This window comes from Panthera tigris, chromosome F2 (assembly GCF_018350195.1).
Source record: "Panthera tigris isolate Pti1 chromosome F2, P.tigris_Pti1_mat1.1, whole genome shotgun sequence".
Classification (NCBI taxonomy): Eukaryota; Metazoa; Chordata; class Mammalia; order Carnivora; family Felidae; genus Panthera; species Panthera tigris.
This window is the reverse complement of record NC_056676.1, coordinates 50,690,279-50,711,554: the sequence shown is the minus strand read 5'-3', so window position 1 is coordinate 50,711,554 and position 21,276 is coordinate 50,690,279. Positions and strand designations below refer to the sequence as shown.

Genomic DNA, 21,276 nt, shown 5'->3' with positions numbered 1-21,276 from the left:
CACAGTTAAGGAAACAATCAACAAAACTAAAAGGCAACTGACAAAATGGGAGAAGATGTTTACAAATGACATAACAGATGAAGGGTTGGTATCCAAAATCTATAAAGAACTTATCAAACTCAACACCCAAAACACAAATAATCCAGTGAAGAAATGGGCACAAGACAATAGATACTTTTCCAAAGAAGACATCCAGATGGCTAACAGACACATGAAAAGATGCTCAACATCACTCATCATCAGGGAAATACAAATCAAAACCCCAGTGAGATATTACCTCACACCTGTCAGAATGGCTAACATTAACAACTCAAGAAACAGTAGATGTTGGCAAGTATGAAGAGAAAGGGGAATACTTTTGCACTGCTGGTGGGTATGTAAACTGGTGCAGCCACTCTGGAAAATAGTATGGAGGTTCCTCAAAAAATTAAAATTGAAACTATCCTATGCTCCAGAAATTGCACTACTAGGAATTTATCCAAAGGATATAAAAATGCTGATTCGAAGGGTCACATGCACTCCCAATGTTTATAGCAATGCTATCAACAATAGCCAAATTATGGAAAGAACCCAAATGTCCACTGACTGATGAATGGATAAAGAAGATGTGGTATGTATACACAATGGAATATTACTTGGCGATCAAAAAGAATGAAATCTTTCCATTTGCAACAATGTGGATGGAACTAGAATGTATTATGCTAAGCAAAATAAGTCAGAGAAAGACAAAATCATATGATTTCACTCATATGTGGAATTTAAGAAACAAAACAGATGAACATAGGGGAAGGGAAGGAAAAATAAGACAAAACAAAGAGGGAGGCAAACCATAAGAGACAGACAACAAACTGAGGGTTGCTGGAGGGGAGGTGGGTGGGGAGTTGGGCTAAATCGTTGATGGGCATTAAGAAGGGCACTTGCTGGGATGAGCACTGGGTGTTATATGTAAGTGATGAAGCACTGGGTTTTACTCCTGGAACCAATACTATATGCTAAGTTGAAATTAAACAAATCAATTCAAAACATTTTAAAAAGTCATTGCCACACACACACACAAACACACACAAGCTATATACTTGGAATACATTTTTCAAGTCCCTGACAACTAATACTTTCACTAGGCTGGGATTTGTTATTGTGGTCTCAGTTTCTAGGAAGGGCCTCTACACATGATATCCACATGAAATCTACGGTTGCGTTTTTTGGAGGAAACATTATTAAAGATGTCCATTACATCTCTATGTGTTTCCTGTATTACATTTAACAAATATCGATATAGCAATTTTTGTGTGTCAGGCGCTATTCTATTTCATTGATATTAGTTCATTAGTCTTCTTAATAACCCTATGAGTTTGTTATAATTATTACCTCCATTTTCACATGAAGAACAAACACGAGGGATGTTGAGTAAGTTGTAGAAGTCACACAGCCAGTAAATGACAGAATTTGAAACCCTGCATGAGAAGTTGTTTTTAGGACCTCATTTCTGAAAACATTGCACCCCCTAAAAAATTTAGACGTCTTGATATGGAGAAGGTTAAATACATAACTGACTGTGTCTCCTCTCCTATGTCTTCATGAATGAGGAAGTTGAGTGCGTACTTTTCTATTCAGCTATAGTTGTATAGATGTTCATGAGCTTTACTGCTCTTTATTTTTGTGTTTTAAATATTGATGTTATTAGATGGTTCATATTATTTCCATTTTACTGAAAGTCCTTATAAAAGTGACCTTAAGTTCTCAATGAAGTAGGTAGAGAATGTACACATAATTTCTAAAATAAGACAGATTGCCATCTGTTAGGGTACATAGAACACAGAAATGTATAATTATCTACACAATACATTTGAGTGTTGGGATTTTATTCCTTTAGTCTTTACTTTTTAGAGTTCTGTATTTTACATCCAGAGAAGAAAGTCCCATGCCATTGTTCCATGAAACAAAAACAAACTAGCGAACTTTATTATTCAGTGTTTATTACTGACTTCAAAAATATTTCTCCTGGCAAAGGGCCTTGGAATCTAAATAATGGAACGCTAGCATACAAGACCAATGACCTTGAGGAGAAAACTGGGGTTTTTGTACAATAGAATCTTTTAGGAATTTTTGAGCCTTCCAACTTGCAAATCAAGCACTTTAGGAGCACAATAAACTATTTAATCTTGTGAACATATTTTATTTCCAAAGCATTCAAAGAACACATCCTGCTGAACGAGTCTTCCAGTTTGGCTTCTGCACTCTGAGGAAAGCATCTACTCACATCTCTATAAACCAAATGTGATTCTGAAAAAGGAACTCCTTTCTGCCGACTCCCAGAGGAAAGTTTACATCTGGCTTGAGCTCGGGGAAAGATGTGAGTGACAATCTTCTAAATCTTTAAACGTGGTTTTCTCTTGGTTATAGAATAATGCATGAGAAAAAAAAATAACAAAACAAACTCGCAATGTGTTGTGAAAGATAATGATGAGAGAAGAGGATGTTCTTGCCTTATCTCTGAAAAGGTAAGATTCATGTCTAAATTGAGGCCATTGCCATGGGTTTGGGTTTCCCACAGCACTCAATAAGTATATGTTACTAAAAAGCTAATTAATTCCCAGTCTTCCTTCTGTCTTGGCAGACCCTTTTTTCTTAGTTCTTGTTGAACAGTTGGGTCTCTGTGAGTGTCACTGACCTTCACACTCAATTGGTTACTTGGAACTTGGATCCAATGCCAGGGTTTCCTTGCCTTTGCAACTTGGGAAACAAATGCTCTGAAAAATAACCCAACACAATTCAATTCACCATGATCAGACTCATGATTGTTTTTGGACATATGGACAGAGATTAACTAAAGGAGGGAAACTATAAGAAATGGGCTCAGCTCCATGTTAGGTGAATTGAGGACAGCAAAAAAAAAAATTAGTATGGTAATCAGTCTGTATCCAATTTGGAGAGACAAGCCCAAGAAGCAGTAAAAACAAGATGATGAATTATATAATTAAATTATAAATTGTGTGTCATATAAATTGAAGAAAAGGAGATAGATAAACCAGTGAGGAATGGAAGAGACAGTATAGTCTTTAAAAGACAATAAATTCATTTCAAGAATGAAAATAGTTGACATTTGTTAATGTTTTATAGTTCCAAATGTCCTGTCCCAAGATATCACAATTCTGTGAAGTAGATTGGGTGGGCACTATTCCTTTTCATAGAGGCTAATTTTGGGCTTTTTTTTTTTTTTTTTTTGATTGTCTAAATCTTTCTTTTATTTTTTTGTGATTTTTATTTATTTTTATTTTTTAATATAATTTATTGTCAAATTGGTGTACATATCATACCCAGTGCTCATTCCAACAAGTGTCATTCTCAATGCCCATCACCCACTTTCTCTCCCACTCCCCATCAACCCTCAGTTTGTTCTCTGTATTTAAGAGTCTCTTATGATTTGCCTCCCTCCCTTTCTGTTTGTACTTATTTTTTTTCCCTTTCCCTTCCCCAATGGTCATCTGTTAAGTTTCTCAAGATCCACATATGAGTGAAAACATAATATCTGTCCCTCTCCGACTGATTTATTTCATAGAGGTTAATTTACTATAGATTACCCACTTACTAATTACCTGGGTCTTGTATATTTTACTCCATTTCTCCTGGATTTTCCACAATTCTCAGTTGAATGCATTAAATATATTAACCATTTGGAAGTGACAAATAAAAGGAGAAACTTTTTTTTCTCAAGAATCTATCACTTTCCATCAACCTAAACTAAGAAATAGAATAGTTTGGGACACCTGGGTGGCTCAGTTGGTTCAGCATCTGACTCTTAATTTTGGCTCAGGTCATGAGCTCATGGTTCATGAGATTGAGCCCTGAGTTAGGCTCTGTGCTGACAGCATGAAGCCTACTTGGGATTCTCTCTCTCCCTCTCTTTCTGCCTCTCCCCCACTCACATTCCCTCTCTCTCTCTCTCTCTCTCCCACCCTCCCTCTGTCTCTCTCTCTCAAAATAAATAAATAAACATTAAAAAAAGAAATAGATTAGCCCACTCTTCAGTTAATATCTTTATTTAATAACTTAGTCTATATTACAACAAAAAAATCGGGTGTCTGGGTAGCACAGTTGGTTAAGCTTCGAACTCTTGACTTCAGCTCAGGTCATGATCTCATGGTTCGTGGGACTGAGCCCTATGTTGGGTTCTGCACTGACAGTGCAGAGGCTACTTGGGATTCTCTTTCTTTCTCTCTGCCCCTCCCCTACTCGTGCTCTTTCTCTCTCTCTCTCAAAATAAATAAACATTATATATATATATATATATATATATATATATATATATATATATAATCTATATTACTTTATTGTATTATTCCACTTATTCTACATATATCAAAATTATTTGCATAGCTAACCTTGATACAGTTTGATGTCAAAACATAAAGAATAAATCTTTGGTTGAAACTTTCTCTGGAACCCATATCTTAGATTAATGTAGGAAAGAAGTAAGGCTCTTCTCTACCAACAAGCTGGTTCTCCATGTTCTCCCCCTTCTCTCCCAAGAAGTTCCTGGACACTATTCTATATTGTAAGATATGCAGTAGCCTACACTGTAATACATACTTATAGTATACATTTACTGGTATAAATATGGGGCTTCCAAATAATTTTATATATAAGAAAAGAATAATCCTAGAAATGAACTTCTTGTAAGAAGTAAGAATCCTTGTAAGGATTTTTCTTTGTTTGGGATGCCCAAGCTGCTTACTTCTCCCTTCATCTCCCTGCCTCTTATATATCACTTACCACTCAATTTAGACATCTTACTCCTATGTCAAGAACATTTCTTGAATCCTTGCCCTTACAGGATTCCCTTTGTTGCCACGTGGGCCTTGTTATGCACTTTATCATTGTGCTTACCTCATTGAAATTCATATTTCCTTTTATATGGCTGACTCTATATTCCATCCTCCCAGACAAATTTTTAAGCTTTGGGATTTGCCTTATTTGTCTCTGTGCTGAGCTCATTTTCGACACCTAGTAGAAAGATTTTTGCAGCCTGTCAGCTAAAATTTTATTGAAAATTATCATATCAGTTCCCAGTGGAAATTAGAAAAAAATTCGATCACTGGAAAGAGAGGTCTTCGGATCATAATTGTAAAGTCCCTAACTCTCTCTTCTTTCAGAGAAATGCTTCCCTCCCTCCTTTATTCCATCTCCCATCTCTTTCATGGTTGAATAATTTAAAATGTCACTGTTGATAAAATGAAGTGATTGTGAGTTTCTGGTTAGCTGGTCAGCTTCTCAATTTGTCAAAATTCTTTAACATTTATCTGGAAAATTTTGTAAATATGTTAATAAAAATGCATTGTCAGTATCCAGAGTAACTGGGATATATATAGTTATATTGCCAATCCTAATATCTCTGCAGAGATACTCTATTTTAGTTGAAAAGCAACTACTGACAATGCACTGTAAGATGACAAAAAAATGCTGGCATTTTACATTTACACATTTAAAAATTAGTTAAAAGGGTAAAAGTTATTAATGTGAGTAATCAAAAAACCCCTATATATAACCAAAATATTCATTTGGAATAAATATATACCTAAGATAATTTTTTTAAATGTAAGTTGGATGGAGTGGGACATTCAAAATACAAATTATCCACATTAGCTTATCTATAAACTATAAGGCTCTATAAACTGTGAGTTTTTGATTAATTGTAAGGTGATCAATTTCAATGTCAGTTGTATTTTCATCACTATCACCCCATACTTCAATATTTAGGCTGATAAATTACTCTTTAATAATTATATACTAGAAAAAAATATTTTCCCCACTGATTAGGCTAAAGGATTAAAATTGTTACATCAAATCATATTTATAAGGTACTATATGTGTGTTTCCACTTCACTTGAGTTTTTGACATCAGATATTAAGCCTAAAAGTCATTTGATTCACTACTAAAGTGATCCTAGCCTCACTCTTGGTTCTTGAGGATTGAGATATTGAAGAGATGAAGACGTCATCAAAACCTTTGTAAAATCTATAGTTCCTTTAGGAAGTACTGTTTAAATCATAAAAGTCTTGAAGCACTCTTCAGAATATTTAGCTTATGTACAGTAGACTGGGATAGCTTTCTCTCTCTAGATAGCAACATTGCTTATTCTCTGTTATGACTTTTCCTCAATGATTGGAAAGAACTTCTACAAATAAAGGTAGTAATGTTCTAAGCAGTATCCTTCTGTAAAACACACCCTACGCTACCATCACAGATGATAATGCAATAATGTCCTCTCAGTTATTATTCCCACTTGGCCTTTTCCTGTCCATCTGTCCCTCCTCCTATCCTCACCCATACACATTCAAGAATCCAAACTTTTGCCCAATCTCTATTCTCTACTTAAAATGCCTAGTTCCCTTTTTCTCTAAGGATGCAAGGTTTTATGCCTCCTTCAAAATTTATCTCAAATATAACACTGTACAAAAACCAATTTCTCCGGGTAGAATGTTTCAGGCTTTCCTGTCAGTTTGGATAAGCTCGATTATGCTACACTAACAAATAATGCTGAAATCTTAGTAGCTCATCACAGGAAAGTTTCATTTGTCATCATGCCACATGTCCATCATGGGTCACCTGGGTTCTCTGCCCCATGTTGTCATTCTCCACACTCCACAAACCATTAGGTAGAACAGAGGTTGGCAAACTTGTGACCCAGACCTAACTTGTCATCTGTTTTTGTACAGCCAATCAGCTAAGAATGCTTTTTTAAAAAATTAAGTGGTTGGTGTAAAAATAAATAAATATGCAGCAGAGACTATACATTCCCTCAAACTCTAAAATATTTACTATTTGGTCATTTACAGACAAAGGGAAAGAATATGGCAAAGTTTGGGTAGGCTTTTAAAGCTTCTACCTAAGAGAGATGCTGCTTTTGCTCACATTTTCTTGGTAGGCCACATGGCTCAACCTGATATAAGGGGTTGGGGAAAGTATAATCTTTCTGGCAGGGGAGCAAGATATTAGTAAATAAAAGCACAGTTTATTCTAGTTTCCAATGACTTTTATTAATCATTTATATTTATTTTTTCTGACAATTTTCTTTGTCTTTGGATTAGCTGTTCAATAGGATCCACAGAGTTTCCATAAACTCTTTATAATATTTTTTTAAATAATGCTAATTATGCTGACTGACATTTACTAGTGTATATCTACCTTATCTTCTAGATTGTGAGCCCTTCCTGGTAGCCTTGGCATTTGGTCTATTGCCTAGCACATAATAGATCCCCAAAACATGTTTATCAAATGAACCACCACTTATTATCATACCCTTTCTTACTGAATGAAGAAGAAGAAAGACGATATCAAGAACTTGACAAGAAGAACTGGAAATGTCAAGTTTTCTAAAATTTAGAGGGCATGCAGTCACAGACTTGTGATTAAAATAACAATTTGGCTAATGGAGCACTACATTATCAGCCAAAATGGGGACTTGTTTTCAGTGGTTCAGAATAGGTTTGTAGTCTGAGAAGCCTAGGTTTGAAGCCTATTCTATCATTTACTAATTTTGTGACAGCAATAGCTAATGTTTACTGTTAAAGATAAATTATCCTATTCAAACCATGAAATGACCCCTTGAAATCTAGACACTGAGACTCCAAGAAGTAAACAGTATTCCCCAAATCTCACATGTCCCACCTGTCTACTGGACTCCAAAACTCAACCACTTGGTTATACCGAATTTGGGAACATCATTTAATCTCTTTAAAAACTCAATCTAGGGGAGCCTGGGTGGCTCAGTCGGTTAAGCGGCCGACTTCGGCTCAGGTCATGATCTCGCAGTCTGTGAGTTCGAGCCCCGCGTCGGGCTCTGTGCTGACAGCTCAGAGCCTGGAGCCTGTTTCGGATTCTGTGTCTCCCTCTCTCTCTGACCGTCCCCCCGTTCATGCTCTGTCTCTGTCTCAAAAATAAACGTTAAAAAAATAATAAAATAATAATAAAAAAAATAAAAACTCAATCTACTTCTCCATAAAATGAAGAAAATGAGATCAATCCACTCCTCATGGCTATCATTAGTATTTAATGAGAAACCACTTGGAAACTGCTAACATTGATGAAGAAGTGACTACCAACTATTCTGAAAGTAAGAGTCAATGGAGGTGACTCTACTTCACCTAGCACCTCATGGCTTATGTCCAAATTATTTTGAATTCTCTGTATGGATCTTACTTGGAGCTTGGCTGCCTTTCTTCACACCCTTTCTCATTGCCTAAACTTGCAATAAACCGTAGGCTATATGGTGCCATAGTTAAATCAAAATTTATTTCAATGGAAAATGTTGAGGAACACAGGGAGGATATGTGAATACTAAATATGTCTGCCACAGTACTTACATGTAGATGTCCCAGGGGTCATGCCTAAAGCATTCTGCTAAGAGAGAATGAAGACTAAACTGATTTCTAAGTAATAACAGTATATTTGCTATAGGTTCTAGGGATATCCTATATGAGCTTGATCATAGTAGTACCAGTACCAGTTACAATTTAATGAAGTCTTAACCATCTACTAAACAAGGTTTATACAGAATATCTTATGAAATCCCTTTGCAAAAATTCTGTAAATGTACTCAATATGACAGAATTACAGATAAGGAAATCGAGGCTTAGAGAGGTGTATGTGGAACTGAAATAGAGGAGAAGAAAATTTAGAATTAGGAGTTGAAAATTTTAAAAGGCTGAGACACAATATATGAAAATGGGGAATAAACACTGATGACAATCTTACCAATATCTAGGAAAGAATCAAGTCTTATACCAAAATCTAGAAAAAGGTGTAAGTCCCGTACTTTGCATTAAAAAAATTCAAAACCAAAGTTTTCTTCTTTTGTGCCTTCATTTTGCTTGCTTTAGCCCTAATGACTTACAGTCTTACAGTAAACGGGGACTTTTTAACGACAGGCTTCACTTCAGTGGAGCTCCAGTCAAACATGTTCAAGCCTTTTTTTATAGACCACCTGCCAGAGGCAAAGCCTAAATCCACTTTGATTCCCTGGGATACAGAAGATATTATGTTAATCTTCTTAATGAGTGTAAAGAAAATCTTTTAAGATCAATTTTTACTCAGCAAGATATAATTTCATCCTTTTTCCTTTCTGTGTTTTAGTTACCAGAGCTGTATGTCTTACACAGAATAAATCACTTACTAGACCTCTATTGAAAAGTCCCAAATTTTTCTGAACCCCCAAAAGAAGAGCACAATGCAATGTATCATGAAATGTACCTTTTTAAAATTTTGACGTTTTACTATTAGCTTTGATTCTCAACAATCAAATAGTTCTCAGTAAAAGTTTAGAATGAGTTAAGATGATCCACTTAATCACCTTCCAAAGTCTACACCTTCTAATACCATCACATTGGGGTTAGGATTTCAACATATGAATTTTGGGTGGACATGGACAGTTCATGACATCTATTTTTCCATGCCACAGGAAATTTCTCAGATTGTTTAATGTTCTACCTTGCCCAGAAGCAGGTTCTCACTCTAGGCTCCCATCCACACAGTGTTCTGTGCCCACTTACCCACCTCCACCTTGGGGTCCTGTTGTTCATGAGTAGCATGTTGTATGGGGTCCACAGTTGAGGACAATTTGGCCCTGGATCTCTCCCAGTCTCTCCATGATCCCTCTGATGGAAGACCCTTTATTTTCTTCCTGCTTTTAGGTCTCCATTCCCTTCATAGTTTTGTTTTGTTTTGTTTCGTTTTTCCCTCTAATTAAATATCTTTTTAATTCACTCTTTGCCCATCTGTAGTTTCATTCAGTTTTTGAGAGGAAAATTTTATCTCTGTAAATTTGCATTTAATCTATCATTTACTTAGGCTCAAATTTTTGAATTTTTGTTTCATTGCTATGTAGGATGAGAAAGGGAGAAATGGTCTTGGGGAAACCATCAAGTCAATATAGAAAAACAGGGAAAAAGCATAGATAACATACAGAGCAGTTGTTCATGATATAACCTTGTGACATTTTCAGGATCTGCAATATGATTGGTAGTCAAAATATTTAATTGAAGACTAAATAAATTAATACCACAGGGTTTTATATTTCTAGAAGAAGAAAATTAAATGGGAGATGAGTAGTTCACTCAACGTACATATGTTTATTGAGTGCCTATGGTGATTTAGGCACTGTATGAAAAGTTGTGAATGGGGGAACCTAGGTGGCTCAGTCAGTTCAGAGTCTGACTCTTGATTTTGGCTCAGGTCATGATCTCACAATTTGTGACACTGAGCCCTGCATTAGTCTCTGCACTGACAGCAGAGCCTGCTTGGGATTCTCTGTCTCCCCATCCACCCGCTCTGTTCTTCTCCTACTCATTCTCAATCTCTCTCTCTCATAAACAAGCAAGCAAACAAACAAACATTTTTTTTTAAAAAGCTGTGGATAACATGACAACCAGATTCAGCTACATAATTTGCAGGGCCCAGTGGAAAATATGTGGGCTTTTTGTTTGAAAATTATTAGTAATTTCAGTACAGTGACAGTACAGCATTAAACCAAACTCGGGATCTTTCTAAGTGTAGGATTCTGTGTTACTGCACAGTTTGCATATCTAAGAAGCCAGCCTTGAGAGCAATCAAGAAAGATTGAAGTCTTCATGGGGAAGATTACTGAGCATCTTAGAATGTGAAACATGCAAGGACATAGGATGGAACGTTCTCTCCCCTTGGTTGAGTGGATTAGAGTCTTCTCAGAAGAGAGTGACATTGCAGCTCAAATACAAAGAATGATTGTAATTCAAAGGAGATAGCAATGAGTTTGATAAATCAAAATATGTTAATATCATTAGGTGGCACATGGCAAAGGAGAAGGGGAATAAGGGAGGATAGTTTGGGAGATTTTATCTTTATCCTAAGAAGATAAAAGGAAGCATTGAAAGGTTTAATTAGAACTATCTTGACCAGATTTCCCTCTTATAAGTAACTTAAATTACAGGATAAAGAAGAATGAGTTGGTGAGTTTAAGGGGAGGCATTGAGTGAATGTGGTAAGAAAAGTTGAGGTTTTATCACAATAGCCAGGGAAGCTTGGACTAAGGCAATGGCAGTTAAGAGGAGGAGAAGGTGAATTTTGTGTGATATTTGAGAAATAAATTAACAGGACAGTGGAGGTAAGGAGAAGGAGTTATCAAACTGTTACTGCTGTCTAATTTTGCTATATTAAATTTTGCTTTACAGTTTTATCTATTACCTCTATCCATGTGGACCCTCTTCTAAGAGACACTCTCAAAGTAGCATGCACACTAGCATACCACCTATCATGTAGGTTCTCAGTAAATATTTTTCACTAAGATAATGAGCCAAAACTCATTCTCTTTCCCTTGCCTCCACTTCTAAATAAACAAAACAAAATATGTGTTCAGAAAAGATTTACTTATTAGACCATGTGAACCTTAATATTTAAAATTGCCAACTACAAAGAGCCAGGAGCAAATGATCATTTGCTTTAACCAAGAAGAGGCATCATGTCAAGTGCTAGTAATAGAAAGACTAATGGCAAAGCTATCATAAAAATATCTTGCATTTCTAGAATGCTTTGGAGGTTTCAACAAAATAATTTTATACATATGATCTGATGTGAAGGACACGTGGTGCCTATCCTAAAAGGTAACACAATGTAGGAGAGCAGTTAAGTCTTATACATAGATAACTATGATATACGGTGCATTGGCTAAGTGTTACAATAGATGCAACTTTGTACCAAAGTACAAAGAGTAGTTTCTCTTGATATTAAGACATAGTCTATGGTTTCTTGGGTTTGGAGAGCCTTGGCATGGGGGAAGTTGTAGTAGTTTGAAAAAATAAGACCGCAATATTTTGGAGCTCCTCCCATCAAGAGATGGAGTAGATATTCCCGTGCTCAAAATCTGAGCTTGCTTTGTAACCTTGGCAGAAGTGATATTGCACTAGTTTTGAAGTGTTGGCCTCAAGAGACCTTGCAGCTCTCACCTTCCTCTTCTTGGAAAACCACTTTGAAATTACTACGGATGGTCTAGACTAACGCAGGTTAAAAGGACTAAATGGTTTTGAATTTGCAAAACAGGCCTTCTTAGACCTTCCAGCATAGCTGACCCACTAGCTGAATGCAGAAGTATGTCTGAGTCTTGGGAAAAAAATAGTGTAGAAACCAGCCAGTCAACCCACAAAGTTGTGAGCAATACTATATCGTTGTACCTTCAAGTCTGTGGTTGGCCAACTACGCATTGCAGGTCAACTCTGACTTGCAGCCTGCTTTTGCATGGTGAGCAAGTTAAGCATGAGTTTATATCTCTAAAAGTCTGGGGAAAAATACAAAAAATGAGAGCATTTTTTTTTTTAATTTTTAATGTTTATTTTTGAGAGAGAGAGAGGGAGACAGACAGACAGAGGAGGGGCAGAATCTGAAGCAGGCTCCAGGCTCTGAGCTGTCAGCGCAGAGCCTGACATGGGGCTTGAACTCATGAACTGTGAGATCGTGACCTGAGCTGAAGTCAGAGCCTCCACCACTGACCCACCCAGGTGCCCCCAAGGGAGAGCATTTATGAGTGCTGTATAGTATGTTGCATTCAGTTCTAAATCCTTGCATTTATTAACTCATTAGATTTTTTTTTTAATGTTTATTTTTGAGAGAGAGAGAGAGTATAAGTAGAGGAGGGGTAGAGAGAGAGGGAGAGACAGAATCTGAAGCAGGCTCCAGGCTCTGAGCCGTCAGCAGAGAGCCCAATGCGGGGCTTGAACCCACGAACTGAGAGATCATGACCTGAGCCAAAGTTAGACACTTAACCAACTGAGCCACCCAGGCACCCCTAATTGTTTTTTAATGTTTATTTATTCTTGAGAGAGAGAGAGAGAGAGAGAGAGAGCCTGAGCAGGAGAGGGACAGAGAAACAGGGGGACACAGAATCAGAAGGAGGCTCCAGGCTCTGAGTAGTCAGCATGGATCCTGACATGGGGCTCGAACCACAGACCGTGATATCATGCCCTTCGCCAAAGTCAGATGCTTTAACTGACTGAACCACCCAGGTGCCCCTAATTCATTCAACCTTTACAATAATTCTGTGATTCTAACACAAATAATCATCTTATGAGGAAACAGATGTTACTAAAGAGGTTAAATAAGTAGTCAAAGATTTCACAGCTAATGAGTAGTATGTCTAGAATTCAAACTGAAGAAACCTATCTCTGGGCTTTTAACCCATTTGGAAAATTATCCAACAGTTTGTGAGCAGTATACGAGTGCCAAAAGGGAGATAGAGAGATGGAGATAATGCCTTCTGGTGATTTCCCAAGAAGGACATTATGTTTCAGAGAAGCAAGCAAAGCCTTTGCTGGAGAATGAGGCCATGTTTTTTACTATTGAGGGAACATGAACTCTGCACCCTGATTAGCCAAAAGAGAAAATCCATTCTTTTAATAATAGATCTGTATTACAAAAAAAGATGTATTCAGCCATTATTGTACTTTTGGATTTTGTCAATAAAATTTTGGTGGGAACATGTTTTTTTCTCTTGTCACCTAAGAGTCTACATATTATCTCTGATTTTGTCTTTCTTTTGGTTCTCCAAGTCAAATGTATTTATTCTCTGGCTTTTCACAGAAAAAGTATGATGACCTCTGCTCTCAGTCATTAAGTTTTGGGTTATTTTATTATGCAGTAGTAGGTAATTGATATAGAAATATATAAAGAAAAATATGCAGGGGCGCCTGGGCAGCTCAGTCGGTTAGACATCCCACTTCGGCTTTGGTCATGATCGCACGGTTTGCGAGTTTGAGCCCCGTGTCAGGCTCTGTGCTGACAGCTCGGAGCCTGGAGCCTGCTTTAGATTCTGTGTTTCTCTCTCTCTCTCTCTCCCCTCTCACACTGTACCTCTCTTTCTCTTAAAAAAATAAACATTAAAAAAATTTTTAAAGAAAAACATGCAAATATAAGTAAAGGAGGGTGATCATTCATTTTTATAATACATATAGATGAAGTTTCCTTACCTTCCAGTATCTGTGCTATCAACAAATATGCAAAATTTATTGTACAATAAATATACAATATTCAGCTGCAAAATGACTCTAGAACACACCAACAGATAGATCTACATCACGGAAAATGCTAATTGGCTGCCTTTGTGATTGTTAATGATGGTCCAGGAATGAAGAACCAAAGACACTGAATAAAATCCTGGGGCCTTGGATTTAGGAAACTTTGAATGTGTCCTTTGAAAGGAGGGAATCCCTTCTGTGGAATTTAAGTTAAATCAATTTGAAAGTTAGAGCTCATAAGGACCTGCCTTGACATTTTTCCTTTCTTATCGTTGCAAAAGTAGATGCGCTAAACAAACTGAGATTGCAAAAAAGCATTTCGAAGAATAATTAAGCTTGGAAGAAGATAAAAACTTATTTAAAAAAATTATTTTTGAAGTTTAATTATTTTGAGAGAGAGAGGGAGAGAGGGGCAGAAAAAGAGGGAGAGAAAGAACCCCAAGCCGACTCCATGCTGTCAGCACAGAGCTGGATGTGAGGCTCGATCCCACGAACCGTGAGATCATGACCTGACCCAGAATCAAGAGTGGGACCCTTAACTGACTGAGCCACCCAGGCACCCCGAAAACTTATTTCTTAATTCCTTTAGCAGCACACGCTTTACACATAAAATTATCTATTTGCTAATGTTAATGACCTCTAGTCGACACAGCAGTTCAAGCCCTTTTCTATAGCTGAAAACAAGTACTGATAAAAGGAGGGTGAATATATGTACTACTTTGCCTGGGATAGTTCCAGTTTGTAGCTATTTTCCCAGGGTAATTATTTAAAAAAAATTTTTTTAAGCTTATTTATTTCAAGAGAGACAGAGAGAATGAGCGGGGGAGGGCAGAGAGAGAGAGAGAGAGAGAGAGAGAGAGAATCCTAAGCAGGCTCCACACTGTCAGTGAGCAGCCCAGTGCCAGATTCAAACTCACAAACACTGAGATCATGACCTGAGCTGAAACCAAGAGTTGAAAGCTTAAACAACTGAACCATCCAGGCACTCCCACCCCCAAGGTAATTATTAATGGCACCCTCTTGTAATATCAAAAGTGTCCTCATCTGGATGATAAATTTTATGGTCAGCCTAGCTGAGGGAAACTTTAGATACTATTTAGCACCAAATCTGTTTTTGTGGATAAGAATACCGATTAAAAAAAGTTGAGTGTCTTGAAATCGTTATAATCTTAAAATAGTTAAATCATCAATTCAGGAAACTCTATAATTTATTTAAAAGAAGAACTACTACTTATCCACATAATGGAGACATACTCTTCAAGAGTCTTTGCCAGTTATCTTTTAGGACCATGGCTATCTTATGCCTGGAATTAGTATTTTAAAATGCAAATTGTGCTTAATGAATCTAATCAAAGAAGGTGTTATTTCAGTGTGCATAAATCCATTAGATGAGTGGGATAAAACTGCAGTCACTTTATCAGTTATAGTGATTTAATGGAATAATTCCCATTAATATGTCAATATATAAAATGTAGCCTAGAACTTTTCAATTTGCTATTTTCAGGTTTTAGCGGATAATTTTTGAAATCCTCTGAAGATATTTCAATCAAGGAAACTGTCTTACAATCTTGTCATGCTAAATTTTGATGAGGGGATTTTCATGAATACATTGCCTATTTTAAATAGCGATTGGGGAGTGCCTGTGTGGCTCAGTTGGTTGAGTGTCTGACTTTGGCTCAGGTCATGATCTTCCAGTTCATGGGTTTGAGCCCTGCCTCGGGCTCTATGCTGACAGCTCAGAGTCTGGAGCCTGCTTCAGACTCTGTCTCCCTCCCTCTCTCTGCCACTCCTCCGCGCCTGCTCTGTCTCCGTCTCTCTCAAAAACAAACATTTTTTTAAAAAAAAAATAGTGATTTGAAGACCATTTATTAAAGAAATAAGGAACCTCTGTGGCAGTTGGTAGAGGCCAGGAAAAGACCAATTCTCTGAAAGGCCACCGAGTTTTTTCTCTCATTTTTAGGAGTTGCTGTTGAAGGGAATGATTCCATGATTAATTCCTTTCAATAGGTGTTTGTCGACATTAGTTGTATCTCAGAAGTCTGACTTGCAGTTTTATGGCCAATTTAAAAAGCAGATATCCACTAGAAGAAGGCTTTTGTTTTAGATTATTTCCTCGTACTTGTGGGTAATAGGCGTTAATTTCACCAATGACTTCTTGCCGATTATGAAGGCAGTTGAAAGTTTCCTGTTGCCTTGAGGGTACTCCATCTCACAAAAGAAGTTTTCAGTAGGTAATGAACCAACCCTGTTATTATCAGAGACCACATCGTGTCTCCCGAGACTGACAGTTGGGAGCATTTTCAAAATGAGCTTCAACTCCGCCATTCACTGTCACCTCCAAGCTCAGCAGGTCATCCTTTGAAGGACACTGAATTGTGCTCATAGATGTCCCTGGACAAAGTTTTTGTTTTCCTGCCTTACTAAAATGCTGAACAGAAGGAAACATTTCCCTGTGTCTCTGTGAGACGTGGCCGCCTGGGTAGTTCAGTGGATTGAGCCTCGAACTTCAGCTCAGGTCATAATCTCACAGTTCGTGAGTTCAGGTCCCACATCCGCTCACTGCTGTCAGCCCAGAGCAGGCTTCAGGTCCTCTGTCCCTTTCTTTCTGCCCCTCCTCCACTTGTGCTCTCTCTCTCCAAAAAATAAATAAAACATTAAAAAAAATTGGGGACATTTACATTTCTTCAATTGAACTTGATTTAGTGCATTGGAGATGCCACTCAGCTGTGTGTGTCACTTTGAGAAGTGTCATTGTTGCTGGCCATTCTTAATTCTTGATACACATTTGTATGCTAGCTAAAATAGTCATAATTGAATGATGAATGGTTATTTATGAATTTACTGGTATGTCACTCTTTTATTTATTTATTTTATCATTTCCAGTAGTAGGGGAAAATAAAAAATATTTTACCTTTTCAAAATTTCTGTTAGGGTAGATACAATATATTCTTTAAAGGTCAAGAATTTTTAATATGTAAATGAGCTTTAGGTCAACTTCTTGATGCTATTGAGTGTGTCCTATAAAAACAGAAGTTATTTGATATTTTAAATTATATATACCTTTTCAAAAATGTTATATATACATATATGTACATATATGTATATATGTATCTATATATGTATATGCATCTATATATGTATGTATATATATATATATACACATGTATATGCATATATATGTATATGTGTTTATGTGTATGTATAAATTTTGAATATGAGGGCCTTATCTGTCTTATATTCCTGAATATTAACAGGTCCAGATAGTAAAGAAGGGAGTGGGACACATTTCTCTCTCCTACTGCTTCTCTGTAGAGGTAGAGTACCTGCAAAGTGTTATCCAAAAGCCTAAATGGATTTTTAGTACTTGTTGGGTTTAAATGAATCTGGTGATTTAGTGTGTAAGGTTCATACAGAGTTTGAATTGCAGATGTTGATAATTGATACAGAACAATGGGTATCCTACTTCATGATGGTACTGTGTATCTGAAATATCAAAACCATTCCAGGATTGGGTTTGGGAGGAAGGAAATTCATTGCCTCTGAGATCCAAGATAAATAGAGCTGCTATCCTTTATCAGATGTTAATCAAACCAAATACCTCTTCTGTATTATGGGATCAGATGATATACTGAATGGTGTTTCTGCTCCTACTAGAAGTTAGGGGTAGTTATGTATGTTCTAATCCGATGGTTGTTTTTGTCTTGGACCATGAGGCCTAAAGTTCTCCATGGAGTTACAATTTATCTTCCTTCTGGGAAGAAAAATTTGGAGACTCAACCACACCTAATGGGGGTTCTTGGGCATGAATCACTAGATAATTAAATCATTTCTTTTACCCTTCCTTCCAGAGATCTCTAAATAATTCATTCATCCATCCATTCATTAATTCTCCTATCAAGTACTGTTTAGGACTGATAAAAAAGATTGGGATTAAAGGAACATTTTCTATCACAAAAATAAACTTGAACTTTTGATAAAAACAAACAAACAAATATACATAGTTTTCTCAGAAGTTAGGCTAAGTGTGACACGTATTCCTTTAACTGTGTCAAGCAAAGGATATAGGCCCGCGGGATGTAATGTCAAGTACAGAGATCACTTTTAAACACTTTCCTTCTTCTTCCGCACAACCCCAAGTGCAAACTTCAAGTGTAGTTCCTATGCCGTTAAAACAGTAGAAAAATGTGGATTTTCATACTAGATCAAGTGCACCAAGGTGTCCCGCAACCTTGGTTTAGCCATCTCTGGATGAATTGCAGGGTTTCTGAAACCTTAGATTGCCTGCAAAAGCCTGAGTGACTGCCTGTGATTATCGATATGCCCACTTCTCTGAAGAAAACTGTGCATCAGTTTATCAAAGGATTCTGTTACTCAAAAATAGTCATAAACACTGACACATATTAATTCGTATCAATCAGGTAGGATATACTTATGGAATGTATTAATTTGATGATCAAATTCAGTTTAATATATTTGTTGTATTATTGTTAGTGCCCTTCGTCTTGCCGCAAGTTCAGAGTGCCCTCTACACAGAAACCTCAGGGTGATGAGCAACCCAAGTCTCACTTTTTGGGTGGTGCTGACCACTTATTCTTGGATGACTAATTACTACAAAGATTCTTCCATGTGACTTCATGGAGTCACCACAAGAACAGAAGTTACCCTTCCCATGGAATCACCCCCAATTTCCCAAAGTTCAGATTTTCTTAGCTGTGACATTTGTTAGTGAAATGAAAGTTGAGACTGCATATCTGGCAACCATCTGTGATGAGCTAATTGAATTGTTCCAAGGTACTTCATGCCATCTTCAGAAGGGTTTTCAGCTTGGATGACTGTGCCTTGCCGACACAGGCATACTGCAGAGATATTGTGGGTTCCGTTCCAGACCCCCATGATAAAACAAGAATCACAATAAAATGAGTCAAATGGATTGTTTGGTTTCCCAGCACATATAAAACTTAGGTTTGCATTATACTGCGGCATATTAATTGTACGATACCGTTCTGTCGCAAAAAGAACAATGTAGATACCTTAATTTAAAAATACTTCAGTGCTAAAAAATGCTAACCATCATCTGAGCTTTCGGTGAGTCGTAATCTCTTTGCTAGTGGAGGGTCTTGCCTCCACGTGGATGGCTGCTGACTGACCCAAGTGATGGTTGCTGAAGCTGGGGTGGCTGTGGCAATTTAAATCTTAACATAAAACAACAGTGAAGTTTACCTCATTAATTGACTCATCTTTTCATGAATGTTTTTCTATAGACTATGATGCTTTAAAATTTTTTTTTAATGTTTATGTATTTTTGAGTGAGAGAGATAAAGAGAGAGAGTGCATGAACGCTCGTGTGCATGAGCAGGAGAGGAGCAGAGAGAGACAGAGACACAGAATGTGAAGCAGGATCCAGGCTCTGAGTTGTCAGCACAGAGCCTGACGTGGACCTCGAACTCACAAACTGCGAGATCATGACCTGAGCCAAATTCAGACGCTCAACTGACTGAGCCACCTGGCACCCATAGTATTTTATGGACAGTAGAACTTCTTTCAAAATTGGTATCTATCCTCTCAAAGTCTACTGCTGCTTTATCAGCTAAGATTATGTAATATTCTAAATCCTTGTTGTCATTTCAACAATCTTCACATAATCTTCACCAGGAGTAGATTCCATCTCAAGAAACCACTTTTTTGCTCATCCATAAGAGGTATCTCCTCGTCTCTTAAAGTTTTATCACAAGATTGCAGCAATTCAGGCACATCATCAGGCTCCACCTCTTTTTTTATATATAATTTTATTGTACTTATTTAATATCATCAGTGTATTCTTTAATCCCCACCCCCTATTTCCCCCACCCCACCCACCTCCCTTCTGGTAACCATCAGTTTGTTCTCTGCAGTTGAGAGTCCATTTCTTGGTGTGTGTCTCTTTCTCTTTTTGTTCCTTCTCATTTGTTTTTGTTGCTTAACTTCCACATATGACTGAAATCATGTAGTATGTGTCTTTCTCTGACTGACTTATTTCACTTAGCGTTACACTGTCTAGCGCCATCCATGCTGCTGCAAATGGCAAGATTCTATTCATTTTTATGACTAATAGTCTATTATACACATACTGCCTCTTCTTTATTCATTCATCTATCAATGGACTCTTGGGCTGCTTCCATAGTTTGGCAGGCTCCACTTCTAATTCTAGTTCTCTTGCCATTTCCACTACCTCTGCAGTTACTTCCTCCACTTGAACCCCTTGAAGTCATCTAGGAAGCTAGGGATCAACTTCTTTCACACTACTGTTAATGTTGATATTTTGACCTTTTTGCATGAATCGCAAATGGTCTTCATGGAGAACGTTTGCAATTTACTTTGCCTAGATCCATTGGAAAAATCATCATCCATGGCAGCTGTAGCCTTCTGAGTGTATTTCTTTTTTATTTTTTTAATTATTTATTTTTATTTAACTTTTAGTTAACACACAGTGCAATATTGGCTTCAGGAGTAGAACTCAGTGACTCATCACTTATATACAATACCTGGTGCTCGTCACAAGTGCCCTCCTTAGTACCCTAGTACCCATCACCCATCTAGCCCAACTCCCACCCACTTCCCTCCATCACAGTTTGTTCTCTATCATTAAGTTTCTTGTGGGTTTGCTTCCCTTTCTTCTCTCCCCGCCACTTCCCTTATGTTCATTGGTTTGGTTTCTTAAATTCCACATATGAGTAATATTACATGGTATTTGTCTTTGCCTGATTGACTTATTTTGCTTAGCATAATACATTCTAGTTTCATGCATGTCATTGGAAATAGAAAGATTTCTCTCTTTTTGATGGCTGAGTAATATTCCATTGTGTATATATTCCACATCTTCTTTATCCATTCATCAGTCAATGGACATTTGGGCTCTCTCCCTAGTTTGGCTATTGCTATGAATGCATTTCTTAAATAATAAGTCTTCAAAGTCAAAATTACTCCTTGATCCATGGACTACAGAATGGATGTTGTGGTTGCAAACATAGGAACAACATTAATCTCATTGCACATTTCCAACAGAGCTCTTGGGTGACCAGGTGCATTGTCAAAGAGTGGGGATATTTTGAAAGGAATGTTTTGTTTTGTTTTTTTTTGAGCAGTATGTCTCAACAGTGGGCTTAAATATTCAGTAAACTATGTTGTAAGCAGATGTAATATCATCTACATTTTTGGGTTTTTTTTATTTATAGAGCACAGGCTGAGTAGGTTTTGCAAAAT

At 37.1% G+C, this 21,276-nt stretch overlaps 1 long non-coding RNA gene across 2 annotated transcripts in view; it reads left to right on the top strand.

The window, feature by feature from the left end:
* Positions 1-2,240: 2,240 nt before the first annotated feature.
* The window catches only part of LOC122234873, a 47,097-nt gene continuing 28,061 nt past the window's right edge, over positions 2,241-21,276 (top strand). For both annotated transcript variants that reach the window (XR_006212833.1, XR_006212834.1), the window contains exon 1: positions 2,241-2,353. This is a non-coding gene — a long non-coding RNA (uncharacterized LOC122234873). The remainder of the gene's footprint in view (positions 2,354-21,276) is intronic.